Source organism: Narcine bancroftii, chromosome 1, assembly GCF_036971445.1.
Source record: "Narcine bancroftii isolate sNarBan1 chromosome 1, sNarBan1.hap1, whole genome shotgun sequence".
Classification (NCBI taxonomy): Eukaryota; Metazoa; Chordata; class Chondrichthyes; order Torpediniformes; family Narcinidae; genus Narcine; species Narcine bancroftii.
Window position 1 is genome coordinate 142,720,120 of NC_091469.1, and position 21,829 is coordinate 142,741,948.

At 38.5% G+C, this 21,829-nt stretch overlaps 1 long non-coding RNA gene across 2 annotated transcripts in view; it reads left to right on the forward strand.

The window, feature by feature from the left end:
* LOC138745239 (uncharacterized) overlaps positions 1-21,829 on the forward strand; it is a 46,123-nt gene continuing 24,294 nt past the window's right edge. Inside the window, exons 1-3 of one of the 2 annotated variants that reach the window (XR_011346163.1) lie at positions 1-56; positions 5,714-5,804; positions 7,230-7,394. This is a non-coding gene — a long non-coding RNA (uncharacterized lncRNA). Of the gene's footprint in view, positions 57-5,713; positions 5,805-7,229; positions 7,395-21,829 lie in introns of those variants that run through there. The other variant, XR_011346124.1, reaches the window with a different exon arrangement.

The following is a 21,829-nucleotide window of genomic DNA, read 5'->3' on the forward strand; positions in this document are numbered from 1 at the left end:
CAACTTGAGTCTATTTAAACAAAGAATCTGTCAAACGAGAGTTTCTTCGAATGACAGTGAGTATATTGTCAAATACATATTCAATGTACATATGCATGAAAAATAATACTTGCTGTAGTCAAACAGGTTCTTCACTAAAAAAAATAACTCCAATAGTAGATATTAAATTAAGAGATATATTTCTTGCACGAATGCTATATGAATTTTTTCTTTCTTCAGTAAATTTAACAGCTTCTTCCTTTTGATTTGGTTATGTATTCTGTTAATATTTAAAGCCATATAGTTCAACATGGCCATTTCATACTTTGTTTATCTTTCCTTTCTGTTTCCTCATCACCACCTTCCCTTCGTATCCATTTCTGTTTTCTTTTTTTGAACACATTATAAGACAACATTTCTAAAACATTAAATATTTCCACTATTCCCACATCTAAAATTCCTTTAACCCCAATAGTCCCCCCCCCCTCTCTGAGTTGCCCTTTGTCCCTTGTCGGTCAACCACATCTCGCCTCTCCATTTGGATTTGCGAACCCGCTCGCAAGCATCAACTGATTTCGCAGTGACTGTTATTCTTCCCCAGCCAGCCCCCTGAAAAGATTTTAATCTTTATATTTCACAAAGCTCACTCTCTTAAATCCCCCCTTATTTCCTTTCTTCCCTTTCTTTCTCTTCTTAGTTCTTACTTATACTTTATTCTTCTTCTTTATATATAGTTTGTTGTCATTTTTATTCTTGTTACATCTCTTCATCTCTCTGTCTGTTTTGTAGGTGTTCTGCAAATTTTCATGCTTTTCCCAGATCTGAGAACAGTTTGCTTTGCTGCCCTGGGATAAGTATTTTAAGTATTGCTGGATATTTTAACATAAATTTATAACCTTTTTTCCATAGGGTCGATTTTGCTGCATTAAACTCCTTCCTCTTCTTCAGGAGTTCAAAACTTATGTCTGGATAGAAAAAAAAATTGACCTTTGTATTCCAGTGGTTTTTTTGTCTTCTCTTATTTTTTTCATTGCCTACTCCAATATATTTTCTCTTGTCGTATCTCTTAGGAATTTTACCAGAATGGATCTTGGTTTTTGTTGTGGTTGTGGTTTTGGGGCTAATGTTCTGAGTGCCCTTTCTATTTCCATTCCTTCCTGTAATTCTGGCATTCCTAGGACCCTGGGGATCCATTCTTCTATAAATTCTTTCATAGTTTTGCCTTCTTCATCTTCCTTAAGGCCCACTATCTTTATGTTGTTTCTCCTATTATTCTTCTTCTTTGGCTTGGCTTCGCGGATGAAGATTTATCCTGTGTTTCTTTAACTTTTTTATCAGATTCTTCTCATTTCTTTTTTAAGTCATCTACTTCCATTTCTAAGGCTGTTTCTTGTACTTCCATCTTGTCTACTCTTTTCCCTTTTTCTGTCATGACCATTTCTAATCTATTCACTTTTTCTTCTGTACCTTCTATTCTTCTTTTTATTTCACTGAGTTCTTGTGTCAGCGATTCTTTTAATGTTTCCATATATTCTTTAAAAAAAAATATCCATGTATTTTCCCTTCCCTTCATCTTCCATTTCTCTGTGTAGAGTTTGATGTTCTCCCTCCTCTTCTTCTGAGTCCACTCCAGGATCTGTGTCCTCTACCTCTGTCTCTTCTGAATATTCTTACAAGAATATTCTTGCATTCTTGCAAGAAACATATCTATCTGAAGTGGAACACAAGAAATTAAAGAGAGATTGGATAGGACATGTAACAGCAGCATCATATAATTCAAAAGCCAGAGGAGTAGCTATATTAATCAATAAAAATGTACCAATTAAAATAGAAGAGGAAATAATAGATCCAGCAGGGATGTATGTAATGATAAAATGTCAGATATATTCAGAATTTTGGAATTTGCTCAATGTATACGCACCTAATGAAGAAGATCAAAAATTTATGCAAGATATCTTTTTGAAGATCGCAGATACGCAAGGGAATATACTAATAGGAGGGGATGTTATCCTTAATTTGGACTCAAACATGGATAAAACTAGAAAAAAAGACTAACAGAAAGAACAAAGTAACCAAATTTATAATTAAATCGATGTAGGAAATGCAACTTTTAGATAAATGGAGGAAACAACACCTAAAGGAAAAGGAATATTCATATTATTTGGGTAGACATAAAACATATTCAAGGATAGACCTATTCCTGTGATCAGCCCACATTCAAGGAAGAGTTAAGAAAACAGAATATAAAGCTAGATTGTTATCAGATCACTCACCCCTGTTATTGGCAATAGAGCTGGAGGACATCCCACCGAGAACGTATAGATGGAGATTAAACTCCATGCTACTTAAAAGACAGGATTTTAGAGAATTAATTGAGCGACAAATTAAAATGTACTTTGAAATAAATACGAAATCAGTGAAAAATAAATTTATACTATGGGATGCAATGAAAGCATTCATCAGAGGACAGATAATAAGTTATGTAACTAAGATGAAGAAGGACTACAATCGGGAAATAGAACAATTGGAAAGGGAAATAACAAATACAGAAAAAGAATTAGCAATAAAGGAAGATACAACTAAAAGAAGAGAATTGACAGACAAGAAAATAAAATATGAAACATTACAAACATATAAGGTGGAGAAGAACATAATGAAGACAAAACAGAAATATTATGAACTAGGGGAAAAAATGCACAAAATTCTAGCATGGCAGCTTAAGACAGAACAAGCTAAAAGAACGGTATTGGCATCAAGGAAAAAGGACAAAAAATTATATATAACCCAATGGAGATCAACGAAAACTTCAGGGAATTCTACGAACAACTATATCAAACTGAAAACAAAGGGAAAGAAGACAAAATAGATGAATTTCTAACTAAAATCGAACTACCAAAATTAGGAACAGAGGAGCAAAATAAATTAATAAAACCATTTGAAATAGAAGAAATACAGGAGATATTAAAAAAAACTACTGAACAATAAAACACCGGGAGAGGATGGACTCCCAATAGAATTCTATAAAACATTTAAAGACTTATTAATCCCTTCTCTCCTGGAAGTAATGAACCAGATTGAAAAAACACAAAACATACCAGATTCATGCAAAACAGCAATAATTACAGTAATACCAAAGATGGGGAAACATCAACTAACACCAGCATCATATAGACCAATATCTCTACTTAACACAGATTATAAGATCATAGCTAAACTATTAGCAAATAGATTGGCCAACAGAGTACCAAAAATAGTAAAACTAGACCAAACTGGATTTATTAAAAAAAGACGAACAACAGACAATATCTGTAAATTCATTAACTTAATCCATGCAGTACAAGGAAACAAAACTCCAACAGTAGCAGTTGCTTTAGACGCAGAGAAAGCCTTTGACAGAGTAGAATGGAATTATATATTCAAAGTACTACAAAAATTCAACCTACCAGAGAAAAATATTAATTGGATTAAAGTAATATATAAGGGACTATTGGTGAAAGTGACAGTAAATGGATATATATAGCAAAACAATTTAAATTAAGCAGATCAACAAGGCAGGGATGTCCAGTATCTCCCTCACTATTCGCGTTAGATATAGAACCACTAGCAGAGCTGATAAGAACAGAAAATAAAATAAGAGGGATGAAATTAAAAGAGAAGGAATATAAAATCAGTCTATTTGCAGATGATGTTATAATATACTTAACAGAACCAGAAATATCAATTAAAAAATTACATAAGAAATTAAAGGAATATGGAGAAGTATCGGGGTACAAGATCAACGCAAATAAAAGTGAAGCAATGCCAATGACTAATGCAGATTTAACAAAGTTTAAGAAAGAATCACCATTTAGATGGCAAACACAAGCAATTCGATACCTAGGTGTACAACTAAATAATAATCTCGGCCATCTATATAAACTAAATTATCAGCTATTAATGAAAAAATTACAAGACAACTTAGAGCATTGGAAAGACTTACCACTAACACTGATAGGAAGGATAAATTGTATTAAAATGGACATCTTCCCAAGGATACAATACTTATTTCAATCATTACCAATTCACTTTACAGAGAAGTTCTTCAAGGAGCTAAAAAAAAATAAGGAAATTCTTATGGAAAGGGGGGAAACCAAGGATAGTACTAGATAAATTAACAGAATGGTACAAACAAGGAAGCTTACAACTACCAAACTTTAAGAATTATTATAGAGTAGCACAATTAAGATACCTATCAGATTTTTATCAAACAAGGGAAAAACAAGATTGGAGCAGATTAGAGCTAGATTAAATAGGGGAGAAGATACCTGAACATATACTATATAAGTGGGATGAAAAATTGGTGCAACGTAGGAATTCACCAGTATTGCACCATCTGCTCAACATTTGGAAGAAGATTCACGTAGAAAGGAATAAAATAAATTATCAACTACCAAAATTAATAATGACACAAAATCAACTAATCCCTTTCACAATAAATAACCTTTCCTTCAGAGAATGGGAGAGAAAAGGGATAAAAAGAATAGAAAGTTGTTTTTCGGGAAATAAATTATTATCTTTTGATCAAATGAAGGACAAATATAATATGACTCATGATACAATGTTTGCATACCACCAACTTGAAGGACAAATTGGGAAACAGTCTGTGGTTACCAGAAGGAAGCAATTTTGAATATGTGATTACAGACACAATGATAATTAAAAAATTTATAACAAACATGTACATCAAACTGCAAGAGAAAGAGAATGAGGAAACAAACTGTAAACCTAAACAAAAATGGGAACAAGATCTAAATATAAAGATAAAGAATGAAACATTGGAAAAGCTATGCTCCGGAACTATGAGAAATACAATAAACACGAGGTTACGCATGATACAATATAATTGGTTACACAGGCTATACATCACACCCCAAAAGTTAAATAAATGGGTCCCAACAGTATCAGACAGATGTTTTGCTGTAAAAAGGAAATGGGAACAACAGTATATGCAATTTGGACATGTGAGAAAGTCAAAAAATTTTGGGAAGATCTAAACCAGATATTAAATAAAATCACAAAAAGCAACATACCAAAAAACCTAGAGATCTTCCTTCTAAGTAATATAAGAAATAAAGAATTTGGACTCGATTTAGATGGAGCACAAAAAAGATTTGTTATGATAGCCCTAGCTGTAGCAAAAAAATGTATTATATCAACCTGGAAATTAGAAGACAACTTGAGAAAACAGCAATGAAACATAGAAATGAATAAATGTATTCCATTAGAAAAAATAACATATAATTTAAGAAATAACATCACAATATTCAAACAAATATGGGAACTGTACATGAAATACAATAGAGAAATCCTACCACGGACCTCCACCACCTAAAATGACAGAAGGAGAAAACAATGAAATGAACTGATTCAGGATATAAAAGTAAAAGATAAAAATTTCTTGTTTATTTTTATTAAGTGACGACATTGTTTAACGGATTTAATGTATTTTATAGATTCAACTTTGAATAAATGGGAAGGGGGGTGAGGGAGGGGGAAAAGTGGGAGAAAATGACACTGTATATATTCAAGAGTAAAATGTCTGTGTGTATTTTGGTCAGTATGGTTTATAGGGTGAAAAAAAATTTTGTTTTTAAAAATTAAGAGATATAAACAGCAAGATTACAGGTACCAGACTTCACTTCATTGAGGACATCTACAAGAGGTGGTATCTTAAGAAAACAGTTTCTTTCCTCAGGGACCCCCACCACCCAGACCATGCCCACTCCACACCACTACCATCAGGAATGAGGGACAAGAGCCTGAAGATGAACACCCAGAGGCACAAGGTCAGCTTCTTCCTCTCTGCCATCTGATTTCTGAATAGAAAATGCATCACAGACACTACCTCACTTTCATTCCTACATTCTTGCACTATTTATATATTTTTGAAATGTAATTTATAGCAATGTTTGCACTGTACCACTGACGCAAAACAACAAATTTCATGACTTATTCATGACAGTTGATTCTGATCCCGATTCTAAGTATAAAAGATAGCTGGTAAATGTTCGCAGTTACCACAAGTGAAAGAAAAAAATGGTGTTACAATTGGGCAGATAATCCTTTTATTGTGTTGAAGAAGTCCATGGTCATTGCAACACACAAAAGTGCTTGTAAAACTCAGCAGGTCAAGTAACATCCATTTTAATGCCATGATTTAGTCTAACAAAAGTAAGTTCAAGAGCTTGATAGCTGTTTGTAAACCAAGAGGTGAAACTCTTCAGTCCCTGCTACCCAAAGATATTGGTGAAAAGAGCATATATGGTAAAAAAAATCTTCCTGATATGATTAACGTATTGATGATCTAAAGGCAGAGAAAACAATTGAAACCAAAATACAACCAACCTGAGATATCATGGCATGAAGACTTGCTTGAGAGTTGTTTCGTTTGGAGGGCAGATTTTGTCAGTAGCCCATGAGGTTGTAAAGAGAGAGATCCCACAAAATTCAGTATCTCCTCACTGATCACTACTGTGGCACAATTGCCAATCTGACATCTTGTATAGAATCCATTTGTAAGGAATTAACTAAGATAAGATACAATAATGTAAAATATGAAAAAAAAACTCTTTTAAATATCATTTTTGAATGATCACACAACAGTATGCAGTTTGTTTTCATCCTGTCAATCTTCCATTTGATTTTGCTGCATGCAAGATGATTTGCATTTCCATTGTGAAATTGACTTGGTTTAAAATGTTTAATAAAATATCACTGAAATTGTGAAGCAAATAGCAGAAGGCAGTGTTTCCAAAGCCAAAAGAAGAGTAGTGGCTTGTGCTTTTGGTAAGAAGTTTCATTCACTCACTCTCTCTCTCTCTCTCTCTCTCTCTGTCTCTCTCTCTCTCTCTCTCTTTCTCTCTCTCTCTCTCTCTTCCTGTCTCTCTGTCTCTCGGGGAGCGAGTTGATAAACACCTCAAGCTTTCTTTTCACAATGCAGGAACAGGGTAAGGGCTTGAAGGGGACACCTCAGATTTAGCAACATGGATGTGAAAAATAATGTACATTTTGGAGTGAATGCCACTTATCATCAATTCATATATAAAGCAATGCTATTTCATGTAAAAATTGCTTTCATTTGGAACTGGCTGCAGGCGATATGACCTTTTATATCAAACAGCTTGATGTTCAGATGATAAGTGGCCTAATTTCTGATATTCCTCACTTTTAACATTTCCAGTGAACAAAATTTTTTCAATTTTTTTTTTCAGGGGAGCTGAATATTACTGACAAGGCCAGCATTTGTTCCCCATTCTTATTGTGCTTGATCCATCTTAAATTGTGAAGAAAGTTACTCATCATCTTGGTCTTAATACTCACTATAGATCTATGTCTGTGTGGCTCAGTATAACATCATCAATTACAAATTCGCTGATGATACCGTGGTAGTGGGATACATTAAATGCCGCATTGAATGAGCATACAGGAGGGTGATTTCAAATTTGGCTGAATGGGGCACCAACAACAACCTCACATTCAATGTCACCAAAACAAAGGAGCTGATCATTGCCTTCAGGAAGGAAAAACAGAGGTCTACGATCGAGAGATCATTGGGAGATCAGAGGTGAAGAGGGTAAGCATATGTAACTTCTTGGGAGTCACTCTATCAGAAGTCCTTTCCTGGACCCAACACACAAGTGCCACCATGATGAAATCACGTCAGCACCTCGACTTCCTCAGGAGTTTGCGAAGCTTTGGCATGACATCGGAAACCCTGGCATATTTCTACAGATATATGGTGACCAGCGGTCATATGGGGACACACATACACTTGAGTGTAAAGTCCTGCAAAAGGTAATGGACACAGTCCAGGACACACGTCAGGCAGCAGCTCCACATCAATGATGCACACAACCCAGCGCTTGCTCAGTTCTTGCTGCTACCATCAGGGAAGAGGCGTAGGTGCCACTGCAGTCACACGACCAGGTTCAGGAATAATTGTTACCCCTCCACCATTAGACTCCTCAACAACAAACTCAATCAGAGACTCATTTAAGGACTCTTCCTTTTGCACATTGATTTTTTTTTCTCTCTGTATTGCACAGAGAAACATTTCTTTATTTGTTTACATGCATGCAGTAAATATCTTCTTAAGTATAGAGTTTTATTTTTGCACTACCAATAAGGGGTAATTCTGCCTTTCCCACAGGAAGAAGAATCTCAGGGTTGTATGTGATGTCATGCATGTACTCTGAAAATGAATCTGAACTTTCAATTTTGAATAGGCTAACATAAGACCACAGGAAATAGGACTTACAGTAGACCATTTAGTCCCAGCAATCTCCTCTGACATGCAATAGGATCATGGCTGATCCTTTATACTTCCTGTCCTTTCCCCATAACACTTGACATCTTAATTGATTACGGATATATTTATTGTACTCTCAAATAATATCCAAGGTATTTACTCTGTGATAATGTGTTCCAAAATCACCATCATTTGAAAGATGAAATTCTTCCTTTGCCTTTAAATGGATAATTCAATATCTTGATCCCATGCCTTCTAGTTCTGGATTTTTCCCATAGAACCATCGAATATTACAGCACAGAAACAGGCACTTAAGGCCCTTCTACTCTGTGCTGAACATTTTTTCTGCCCAGTCCCACTGACCAACACATAGTCAATAGTTCTCCACACCTCTCCTATCCATGTACCTGTCCAAATTCTTTTTAAATGTTAAAACTGAGCCGGCATTCACCTCTTCAGTTGGCAGCTTGTTCCATACTCCCACCACTCTCTGTGTGAAGAAGTACCTCCTCATGTACCTACTAAAATGTTCCCCTTTCACTCTTAACCCATGTCCTCTGGTTTGTATCTCACCAACCTTCAGTTGAAAAAACGTATCTATATTTGCTCTGTCTAACCCCCTCATAATTTAAACACCTCTATCAAACCTCCCCTCATTTTTCTATGCTTTATTCAGGGAATAAAATCCTAGCCTGTTTAATCTTTACCTGGAGCTGAAGTCTGAGCAACATCCAAATAAATCTTCTCTTCATTTTTACTATCTTATTGATATCTTTCCTGAGTTAGGTGACCTAAACTGCACACAATACTCCTAATTTGGCCTCAACAATGTCTTATACAACATTACGATAATATCCCAACTCCAATACTCAATACTTTGATTTATGAAGGCCAATCCTAACCCTATCCACCTGTGAAATCACTTTCAGGGAATTGCGTATCTGTACTCTCAAATCCTTCTTTTCTACAACACTCGTCAGTGCCTGACCATTTTCTGTGTATGTCCTTTCTTGGCTTGTCCTTTCAAAATGCAACACCTCACACATAAATTCCATCAGCCATTTTTCAGCCCATTTTTCCAGCTGATCCAGATCCCTCTGTAAACTTTGAAAACCTTCTTTGCTGTCCACAACTCCTCCAATCTTAGTGTCATCTGCAAACTTGATGATCTAATTTATCACATTATTTTTCAGATCATTGATATCGATGACAAACAACAATTGGTCTCAGCACCGATCCCCGAGGCCCACCACTAGTCACAGGCCTCCAGTCTGAGAACCATTCTCTGCCATCCGGCTATTGTCAAATGCATTTCACCATGAATACCAAGCGTCTGAACCTTCCCGACTAACTTCCCATGCGGAACCTTGTCAAAGGCCTCATTAAAGTCCATATAGAAAATATCCACAGCCTTTCCTTTTTCAACTTAGGTAACCTCCTTGAAAAACTCTATAAGATTGGTTAAACATGACTTACCACGCACAAAACCATGTTGACGATCCAAATAATTGTATATCTGATCTCTTAGAATATCTTCTAATAATTCACCTATTACTGATTTCATGCTCACCGGCTTATAAATTCCAGGGCTACTTTTGGGGCTTTTTTTTAAACAACAGAGCCACGTGAGTTGTAAAACACGGAAATTTGCGGACACTGTAGTTGAAGCAAAAGCACAATGCTGGAGAAACTCATCAGGTCAAACAATGTCCTTTATATAGCAAATAATAATTACATAATTGATGATAAGGGCTCAAGCCCAAAACATCAGTTATGTAATTTTATTTTGCAATATAAAGGACACTGTTTTTCCTAAATATAAAAATTTTAATTATGTTTATACATACAACATGGTAACAGGCCATTGCGGCGTACAAGTCCGTGCCGCTCAATTAACAGCCAATGAATCTACACACCTGATGTGTTTCAAACATTGTGAGGAAACTGGAGCCCCCAGGAAAAATCCAAGTATACACATGGAGAATGTACAAACTACTTACAGTCTGCGTGGAATTTGAACCCTAGTTCCGATTGTTGGCACTATAAATTTGATACACTAACTCCTATGCCAACCGTGCCATGAGCTGCTAAGTTTCTCCAATATTGTGTATTTAGAACAATGTGAGCTACCCTCCAAAGGCACCACACCTGTTGCTAAGGACATTTTAAATATTTCTGCCAAAGCCCCTGCAATTTCTACACTACCTTCCTTCATGCTCCAAGGGTAAATCTTGTCAGGCCCTGGGGATTGATCCACCCTTGTTTACTTTAAGACACCAACCACCTCCTCCTCTTTAATCTGTATAGGTTCCATGATCTTCCTGCTTGTTTTCCTTACTTCCCACTACTCTGCGCCCATTTCCTGGATGGATACTGATTTTTTAAAAAATCATCTCTTTTTGCTCCACAAAAAGCTGGCAATTCTGATCCTTAAGGCAACCAATTCTGTCCCTTACTAACATTTTGCTCTTAATTTACCTATAGAAATCCTAAGGATTTTCCTTCACACTGATTGCCAAAGTAACCTCATTTCTTCTTTTGGCCTTCCTGAACTTTTTCCTGAGGTTTATCATGAATTTTTATTCTCCACGAGTACCTCATTTGCTCCATGTTGCCTTTACCTGCTATATGCCCCTCTTTTCTTATGAACCAGATCCTCAATATCCCTTGAAAACCAAGTTTCCATATGCACTTTAACCTTGCCTTTAATCCTGACAGGAATATATAAACAGTGTACTCTCAAAACTTCACCTTTGAAGGTCTTCCACTTACCTTGCCCATAAACAACTTATTCCAATCGATGAATTCTAGATCCTTTCTCACTTCCTCAGAATTAGCCTTTCTCTAATTTAGAATCTCAACCCAAGACCTAGACATATCCTTCTCCATGATGAACTTGAAACTGATGATCACTGGATTACAATACTCCCTTACACATACTTCTGTCACCTGTCCTGTCTCACTCCCTAAAAGGAGATCTAGTGTTGCACTCTCTCTATATGGTACCTCTGCTTCCTCAGGAGTTTGCACAGGTTTAGTATGACACCAGAAACCCTGGCAAATTTCTTCAGATATGCAGTGCAAAGTGTGCTGACCAGCTGCATCACAGCCTGGTATGGGGACACCAATACTCTTGAAAGGTAATGGACACAGTCCAGGACATCACACCCAAAGTCCTCCCCACTATTGAGAACATCTACAGGTATCTCTGCTGTCGGAGAGCAGCAGCCATCATCAAGTATCCACACCACGCAGCACACACTCTGTTCTCGCTGCTGCCATCAGGAAGGAGATATAGGGGCCACAAGACCTGCACCACCAGATTCAGGAACAGCATCTCCCCCTCCACCATCAGACTCCTCAACAACCAACTCAATCAGGGACTCATTTAAGGACTCACACTTGTGCACTTCTTTGATTTTTTTTTTATTCGTTGTATTCCACAGTCAATTTATTTACTTTCATTATCTGTTCACAGTTCTTTCTTTATTTAGATCTGTACACTTTGCACAGTTTTGTTTTTGCACTACCATAAATAACCAGATAACAATTACAGCATGGAAACAAGGCATTTTGGCCCTTCTAGTCTGCACAGAACTAAGTCGTCTTCACTAGTCCCTCTAACCTGTACCTTGCCCATCACCCTCCATTCCCCTCCCATCCATACACCTATCCAATTTTTTCTTAAATGACAAAATTGACCCTGCTGCCATTATATCTCCTGGAAGCTCATTCCACACAGCCACCAATCTGTGAGTAAAGAAGTTCCCTCTCATGTTACTTCTAAACTTTTGCCCTTAGCTCTTCACTCATGACCTCTTGTTTCAATCTCTTCTACTCTCTATGGAAAATGCCTATCCACATCAACTCTATCTATCCCTCTCATAATCTTAAATATCAAATCCGCCCCCCCCCCCTCAACCTTCTACAGTCCAAAGAATAAAAATCTAATTTTGTCAATCTTTCTTTGTAATCTAGATGCTGAAACCCAGGTTACATTTCCGTAAATCTTCTCTGCACTCTTTCTACCTTGTTGATATCCTTCCTATAATTTGGTGACCAAAATTACACACAGTATTCTAAATTTGGCCTCACCAATGCCTTGAACAGTCTCAACATCACTTCCCAACTCTTGTATTCTATGCATTGATTTATAAAGGCCAGCACATCAAAAGCCTTCTTCACCATCCTACCAACACAAACTTTTACCTTCAGGGAACGATGCATCATTATGCCTTGATCTTTGATGCACCATCATTCCTTGATCTTTCTGCTCCACTGCATTCCTCAATGCCCTCACATTTACTACGTATGTCCTGTTTTGTTTATTCCTACCAAAATGAAACACTTCACACTTCTCAGCATTAAACTCTATCTGCCATCTTTCAGCCCACTCTTCTAAGCAGTCCAAATCCTTCTCCAATTTTTGAAAACCTTCTTCATAATCCACAATTCCACCTATTTTAGTATCATCTGCATATTTACTAATCCAATTTATCACCCCATCATCCAGATCATTAATGTATATGACAAACAGCAATGGACCCATTATAGATCCCGGAGTCACACCATTTGTCACTGACCTCCAACTTGACAAAGAGTTATCCATTACGACTCTCTGGCATTTTCCTTCCAGCCACTATTGAATCCAATTGACTGTCTCAAAATTAATACCTAATGTCTGAACTTTCCTAACTCACCTTCCATGCGGAACCTTATTGAAGGCCTTACTGGTCCATATAGACAACATCCACTGCTCTACCCTCATCAATATCCCTAGTCACCTCTTCAAAAAATTCATCAAGATTGGTAAACATGACCTTCCACACACAAATCCATGTTGTGTGTTCCTGATCAGACCCTGTCTCTCCTAATATTTTTATATACTATTTCTAAGAACACTTTCCATTAATTTACCTACCACAGACATCAAAATAACAGGCCAATAATTGCTAGGCTTGCTCCTCAAATCCTTTTAAACAAGGAACCATATGTGTTATATGCCAATTCTCCAGCACTATACCCATCTCTAATGACATTTGAAAATTCACTGTCAGAGCCTCTGCTATTTTCTCACTAACTTCTCTCAAGGTCCTGGGGAAAATCTTGCCGGGACCTGGAGACTTATCCACCTTTATATGCTTCAAAAGCTCTAGTACTTCCTCTTTCTTAATCACTATGTTCTCCATAATGACCTTCTCTGCTTCCTTTACCTTGCACAATTGAATATCCTTCTCCTTAATGAATACCAAAGAAAATAAATTGTTTAAGATCCCCCCTCCATCTCATTTGGCTCCAATAAGTGTTAATTCTCCATCGCCCACTGAAAAAAAAGAATCTCAGGGTTGTATGTGATGTCATGTATATACTGTGACAATAGATCTGAAATCTGAAATCTATATATTGATTTAGGAAACTTTCCTGAACACATGTGAGAAAGTCCAAGCCACTCACCCCTTTTAGAGTATGGGAGTCCCAGTCAATATGTGGAAAGTTAAAATCTTCAACAATCACAACCTTATGTTTTTTGCAGCTGTCTGCTATTTCTCTACAGATTTGCTCCTCCAATTCTTGTTGACTATTTGACAGTCTATATTACAACCCCATGAGTATGGTCATAACTTTCCTGTTCCTCAGCTTCCACCCACATTACCTCAGTAGAAGAGCCCTCTGGTCTGTCCTGCCTAAGCATAGCTTGATATTTTCCATGACGAACAATGCCACTGCTTCCCCTTTCATCTACCCCATTCTATCATATATCAAGCAATGAAAGCCTGGAACATTGAGCTGCCAGTCCCCTCCCTCCTGCAACTACACAATGTCATAATTCCTTTTGTCAATCCATGCTCTAAGCTTGTCTGCCTTTCCTTCAATACACTTTGCATTAAAATAGATGTATCTGAGAAAATTTCCATCACATACAACCTGTTGACTTCTAAGGTACATACAATTTTGACATATTTTTCACCCTTCACTTCTCTATCTGCTCTGGCACTTTGATTCCCATCCCCCTGAAAATCTAGTTTAAACTACCTGAAGCAACACTAGCAAACGTTTCTGTAAGGATATTAGTCCCATTCCAGTTCAGATGTAAACCATCACTTCCTTAGAAGAGAGCCCAATGATCCAGAAATCATAAGCCCTCCCTCCTGCACCTTGTCTTAAGCTGCATTATCTTCCTATTCCTAACCTTACTTGCACATGGCATGTGTAGCAATCCTGAGATTGTAATCCTTGGGGATCTGCCCTTCAATCTGTTGCCTAACACCCTGAACTCTCCTTGCAGAACCTCCTCATCCTTCCCACTAATGTCATTGGACTCTAAACGGACCACAACATCTGGCTGCTCGCCCTCCCTCTTGAGAATGCCATGAACTCAATCTGAGATATCAAGGTTCCTGGCGCCAAGGAGCAACAGTTTACTCAATCTCTTCCACAGAACCAACATCCTTGCTCCGATTTCCCCGACAGCACACCCACCCCCCCAAGTTTCACTTAGATAATTTCTCATTCTCTTAAATTTCAATGCAATGAATCCCAATCTGTTTAACTTTTCCTCGTAGGTTAAACTACCAAGTTGAGCCCACCTGCAAATTGGAGGAATACATTATAATTTCTCTTAACAGTCTCCTTTTCCATTAATTTCCATTAACCCGCCCCTCCCCCAGTCTCTCATTTTCCCTACCCCTCTTGCAGGAGTAAGAGAGTGATCATGTCGTGGTCACCACTTGTAGCTGCCCTGCTTTATACCAGTTCACAAATAAAGAATACACTCACTCATTTCTTCCAGCACACCATGAAGTCAACTTTCTTTTATTCCATGAGACATAACCATGAATTCTTCAACTCCCCAAACACCATCCAACCACACTCCTCTGACCCTTTAATTGGGTCACCGCTGAGGTAAACCATTGTATGTATATATTTATCTGTTTGGGCACATCCTTTGGCTGACTATACCTGTTGCCCCTCTCACAAGATCCTGAATAAAGGTGACTGTTCCACAGCCCCCTTCCCAGTGCAGGACAGTCGAGCAGCATGGACGTCACTTTGTTCTATAGCAAAAGTAGCCTATCAACTTGCTCAACTTCAATCTGTTGGAGTCATTGATGATGCATCAACTGCCACACAAATGAACCTGAGGTAATCCTTCTCCTACTCCTGTCTCAGCTCCTCCAGTTCCCCATCCCCTTCTCTTCCTTCTCTTATCAGAGAACTACCCTTCTCAACTTCTTTCTCTTCTAACCTCCCACCTGTATCTAATACCTGTTTGCCTGTGTTTCTCTCCCTTCACCTCCCCTCCATCCAACCCCACCTTTTTAATTCTGGGATCTTTCTGATTTTCAGCATTCCTGAAGAAGGCCACAGGCCTGAAACATTAACAACCTTTTTTTTTTTACCTTCTATGGATTCTATGTGACTTGGAATTTCTCCAACATTTACATAAGTACATTTTCTTGTTTCCCCCCATATCTGGGACCCTTCTGGTCAACCTTTTTTGAACTATAGTAAAATCCTCATTATTTGGAATTCAAGGAACTAGCAAAAAAAAATTGGTAAAAGAAAATGGAATTTTAAAAATGGTGCGCCACCACACAATCTTGAACAACTGGAAAATTCAGTTATTTGGCATCTACCAATCCTCATAGAGAGAGAGATAGAGGTAATCCCATTGCAGATGGAGAGCAGTGCCCTCCCACGTCAACCTATTACCTCCTGCCTATCGAACTGGAGTTACCTCTCTCTCTCTCTCAGGGCTCCCTATCTGTAGTGGGATTGTCTCTCACTGTCCCCATCTGTAGTGGGATTGTCTCTCACTGTCCCCATCTGTAGTGGAATGGTCTTTCACTGCTCCCCATCTGCAGTGGGACTGTCTCTCCCTGTTCCCATCTGTAGTGGGATTGTCTTTCTCTGCTTCCCATCTGTACTGGAATTTCCTCTCACCGTCCCCATCTGTAGTGGGATTTTTCTCTCTGCTCCCCATCTATAGTGGGATTGTTTTTCACTGCTCCCCATCTATTGCAGGATATTTCTCTCTGATCCCCATGTGTAGTGGGATTGTATTTCACTTCTGCCATTGGTAGTGGGATTGTCTCTCACTGTTCACATTGTTGTTGGATTGTCTCTCTGCTCCATATCTGTTATGGTATTGTCTCTCAAAGCTCCATGTCTGTAGTGGGATTGTCTCTCACTATTCCCATCTGTAGTGGGATTTTCTCTCTCTGCTTCCCATTTGTAGTGGGATTGTCTTTCATTGCTCCCTATCTCTAGTGGGATTGTCTCTCACTGTTCCCATCTGTACTGGGATTGTTTTTCACTCACCCCATTTGTAGTGGGATTGTCTCTCACAGCTCCATATCTGTAGTGGGATTGTTTCTCACAACTCCACATCTGTGGTGGGATTTCTCTCACTGTTCCCATCTATAGTGGGATTTTAACTTCTCCCCATTTGTAGTGGGATTGTCTCTCACTGTCCTCATCTGTAGTGGGATTGTGTTTCACTGCTCCACATCTTTAGTGGCATTGTCTCTCTCTGCTCCGTATCTGTTATACTATTGTCTCTCAAAGCTCCATATCTGTAGTGGGATTTTCTCGCACTATTCCCATCTGTAGTGGGATTGTCTTTCACTGTCCCTAACTGTAGTGGGATTGTTATTTACTTCTCCCCGTCTGTAGTGGGACTATCTCTCTCTGCTCCCCATTTGTAGTGGGATTGTCTTTCACTGCTCCCCTTCTCTAGTGGGAATGTCTCTCACTGTTCCCATCTGTACTGGGATTGTTTTTCACTCACCCCCATCTGTAATGGGATTTTCTCTCTCTGCTCCCCATCTGTAGTGGGATTGTCTCTCACTGTCTCCATCTGTAGTTGGATTGTCCCTCTCTTCTCCCCATCTGTAGTGGGATTGTCTCTCACTGTCTCCATCTGTAGTTGGATTGTCCCTCTCTTCTCCCCATCTGTAGTGGGATTGTCCCTCACTGCTTCCCTGCTGTAGTGGGATTGTCTTTCTCTGCTCCCCATCTGTAGTGGGATTGTTTCTCTCTCTGCTCCCCATCTATAGTGGGATTGTCTCTCACTGTTTACCATCTGTAACCTTCTCCCTTAGGGACTGTGCTTCTCCCCCCACCCCTCTCTCTTGTTCGAGCACCTGACTATATTTTGTTAATACCTTGACGAAGGGCTCAAGCCCGAAATGTTTGCTGTATATCTTTATCTTTGCTTTATTAAGTACACTGTTTAACCTGCTGAGTTTCTCCAGCATTGTGTTTTTACTTCAAAGCAGATTTTCGTGCTTTACTGTAGTATATCTGTCACAGTCATTTGCTGTCATTACCCATCTCAAGAGAGAGTGCATGTTCCTGACACCATACTGTGTTTCTAATCTGCTACTGATGCTCTATAAAAAGCAATTTTTCCATTGGAAATGTGCACACATTTTAAGAATTTTAAATTAGTTGAACCCCATCTAATTTTTAACAGATGCTCCAATAAAAGTTCTCTGTTGCCATTGCTACATGATTTATTTAAGCAGAATTTATTCACGGGTGGATTGAATTTATTAAAAATAAGTGAATTAAAACACCACCTTCTTTCTCTTTTGGGCACGAGAAGCAATTACACTGCAGAAAGCAATTATTGGTTCTTGACATTTCTCTGAGTCTGAAAGTTCTGGTGGGTAAAATATTTGTCAGCAAGGATTATGTTACCATTCCTTTTCCAAATTTTATTTTTTGATGAATGCGTCTTTTGGAAATATTAAAAAAAAAATGCTGCAATACAGGACCAAGGTGTGTTTGTGTCAAAATATATACCTTTGTGAAAAAAATAGTAGAATGTCAGACCATTCTTTCAGTTTTAAAATATTTATTATCAACTGTATATTCATACTTGCTGATAAGCAGAAGCTAATCAATAAATAAATAACGTTACATTATGAAGGTTATTGTAATTGTCCTCTTGGATAGCTTAAAGGTATTATTAACCTAGCTCAGTGTGTTGAAAAAGTTACTGGATTGATGGCACTGCATGAAATGTATCCCCTCCAGGGATTAGTTCTCATTGATTTCAGATTCCTGGCAGGTAGATTGGGTTTGAATTAGATTCCCATGCACATTGCATGGCTTCAATCTGCGGCTTGAGTTTCTTTAAATAAATACATATGTGCTTTAAATGTAATGCCACTGACCAGTCGTTATTTCTCAACCACCACTAAAACAGAATATTGCTGCTGTTTGAGGGTCTCAATTCATCCTTCATTGTACTAGCCCTCTAGTTAACTAAGGGGACTGTAATCAGAGTCTCCAATCCAAAAATATGCACTCACAATCTCAAACTAGCTGCTGTGAAATTTAAATTTGTTCAATTAAATATCTGGAATTTGGGGAAAAAAATAACTATACACTATGAACAGGAAGAATCTCAAAAATATTGGATGGCTGCGAATATCCATTTGATTTACCAATACCTTTCAAAGGAACACTTCTATACAAGTTTGTGGCCCTTTGAAAGGCATTTGAGGGCCCGATGCAAACCCAGAAAATGTTTAGCAAATACTTATTTCAAGTTGAGCTGCATTATTCTCCTATATTGACAACAGGGGAATTAAGAGTTCTGGGGAATATGTGGGAAAGTGGAGCTGAATTTACAGCCAGATTAGCAATGATTTTATTAAATGGTGGAGCAGGCTTGACGGGAACACTTCCTCCTCTTCTTCTTATCTTCTTTTCAACTACATGAGGTACTTGTAACATCTGGAAAATGTCTAAAAAGGAAGGGGGTCCTGCACTTCAAAGGCATTTTGTTGGTTACATGTGGTCTGGGATGTGCAGTGTAATTTATTTTGCATTTTAAATTTAGATATAGAGAAAGGTAACATGTCCTTCTGGCCTATGAGTCCAGTCTGCCCAAATATACCCATGTGACCAATTAACCAATTAAACCTGTATGTCTAGAATTTGGGAGGAAACTGGAGCACTTGGAGGAACCCAAAGTATGATACAGGGAGAACACACAAACGCCTTGTAGACAATGGTGGATTCGAAGCTGAGTTGCTGGCACTGTAGTGGCACTAGTAACCATTATCCCAATCGTGTCGCCCTTTGACAGTTGTTTTGTAGATTTCCTTCTTGCTAACACAATACAATGAAATACAATTTTGGAAAGTGTACAGAACTGCCCTTTGGAAGAAGGAATAAAAGGAGACACATTTCTTTGGATAGGGAGATAATTCAACATTTGGTACAAAGGGAGTTGGGAGTCCTTGTACAGGATACCCTAAACATTAACCTCCAGATTGAGTCAGTGGTGAAGAAGGTGAATACAACGTTGGCATTCATATGTAGAAGAATAGGATACAAGAGCAGGGATGTGATGTTGAGGGTTTATAAGGCACTGATGCGGCCTCACTTGCGGTGCGGGGTACAATTTAGGCTCCTTATTTGAGGAAGGATGTCTGGCATTAGAGACAGTTCAGAGAAGATTTACTAAAATTATTCCTGGAATGAAGGAATGAGCAGGTGAGGAATGTTTAACTGCTCTTGAACTATACTCCTTGGAGTTCAGAAGAATGTGGGGGTGTGGCAGGGGCAGGGGTACTCACAGAAGTGTTTTGGATGTTGAATGGCCTGGACAGAGAAGATGTGCCCCTTTGAAAGGCATTTTAGGGCCCGATGCAAACCCAGAAAATGTTTAGCAAATACTTATTTCAAGTTGAGCTGCATTATTCTCCTATATTGACAACAGGGGAATGAAGAGTTCTGGGGAAATATGTGGGGAAGTGGAGCTGAATTTACAGCCAGATTAGCAATGATTTTATTAAATGGTGGAGCAGACTTGATGGGAACTCCTGCTCCTCTTCTTCTTATCTTCTTCTCAACTACACGAGGTATTTGTCCCATCAAGGACAAGAGGGCACAACTTAATGATTGTAGGGCAGAGAAATTTCTTTAGCCAGAGAGTGGTGAACCTCTGGAATTTGGTGCCACAGGTGGCTGCGAAGGATGGATTGTTGGTTCATTTAAGGCAGAGATTGATAGCTATCTGAATAATCAGGGAATTATAGGTTATGGGGAGAAGGCAGGAGAGTAGAGCTCATTGGGAGAATAGATCAGCTCATGACTGAATGGCGGAGAGGCCTGTATGGCCTACTTCTGCTCCTGTATCTTATGGTCTAAAATGTAGAAGAAAAATCATTGTCTTGTTATTCTAAATCTGCACATTCCTCCACAACCTTGGAAACTGCAAGACCAAGGATAATCAGATCATGCTTTGGGATGAAATGCCCTTTCAGTTTTGTGAATGAAACAAAATGAAAATTCCCATGCAATTATGGAACATTTCAGACTTTGAAGTAAGAAAATAACCATGTTGTTGACCAAATAGAACATGTGATACTTTACTGAGTGACACAAAAAGTACCGACTGCCAAAGCTGAAATGTTCTCATTTCCTATAGTGACAAGTCGTGTTGGGGAAATGAATTAAAATAACATTAAAATTAGGCACTAAACCACTGTAAGTAATAGACACAATTTTTCAGGAGGAGAAATCTCATCTACTCCTTTTGCAAAGAGAGGTCAAGAACAATTTTTAATTGGGGACTACTTTTAAAAAATGGAGCAATGTGGTGACTTCTCAATTTATAAATGACGTGGTACAAATTTGCATCATATCTTCAGAGATATTTCCCCAACTCATTTCCAATTGAACAAAACAGTGGACTGAAACAGGATCAAGGATGGAAAATAATTGGAATATTAACTCTACGTGATTGTTTCTTGACCAACATTCTCTTTTTACTTAGCACTTTTTGCTTCTGCTGTTCTTTTCAGGATTATTTGTTCTTATTTTTTTTTCTCTCTCTTTCGGGCCCTTGAAAAGGTAGCAGTGAATCACCTTTTTAAGCCTTTACAATCCCTCGACAGTGCAGTTGAAGTGTGACCTAAATCCAATGATAATCAATGAATGGAAGATGTATTTCCCAATCAAGATGATGGACAATTTAAAGGGAACACTGCAGATTGTGGCATTCCCGATGGATCCTGATTAGTCTGTGGAACAGTTCACCCAATTTAACGACCAGCCCTCAACTATTTATGAGTTTTTGGATGTGATTTTGGATTCAAGATCAAAATCTAAATTCAACTTATTATCATAGTCATAAAACAGTATCATATTACTTTAAATTTCTTTTTTTGCCTCCTGCAAAGTCAGGCAGATTTGCCACTGGCAGGAATTGCTTAAGCATCTCTTATAGTCTTACAGTCAGACTTACATTCAGAGAGAGAGAAGCAAAAGAGAGTGTCCCCAAAGCCACCAAGTGTCCGTAGATTCTCCTCCAGCACTTCTGCAGCCCCCCCCCCAACCCCCCGCAACCACATGGAGTCTAGTCCACCCCACTGGCAACCCGAGCTCCAGGTCTGAACTTCCAACGTGGTCAGGAACCCTTCAGCACCCTTGGCACCTCCTCGCACCCCAGTTCTGATACACGGCACTCCTCCAGGCAGTTGGAGCCAGTCTCCAGCTGTCCGCAGCCCAGCTCAAGTCTCCTGACAGCACTCTCCAGCA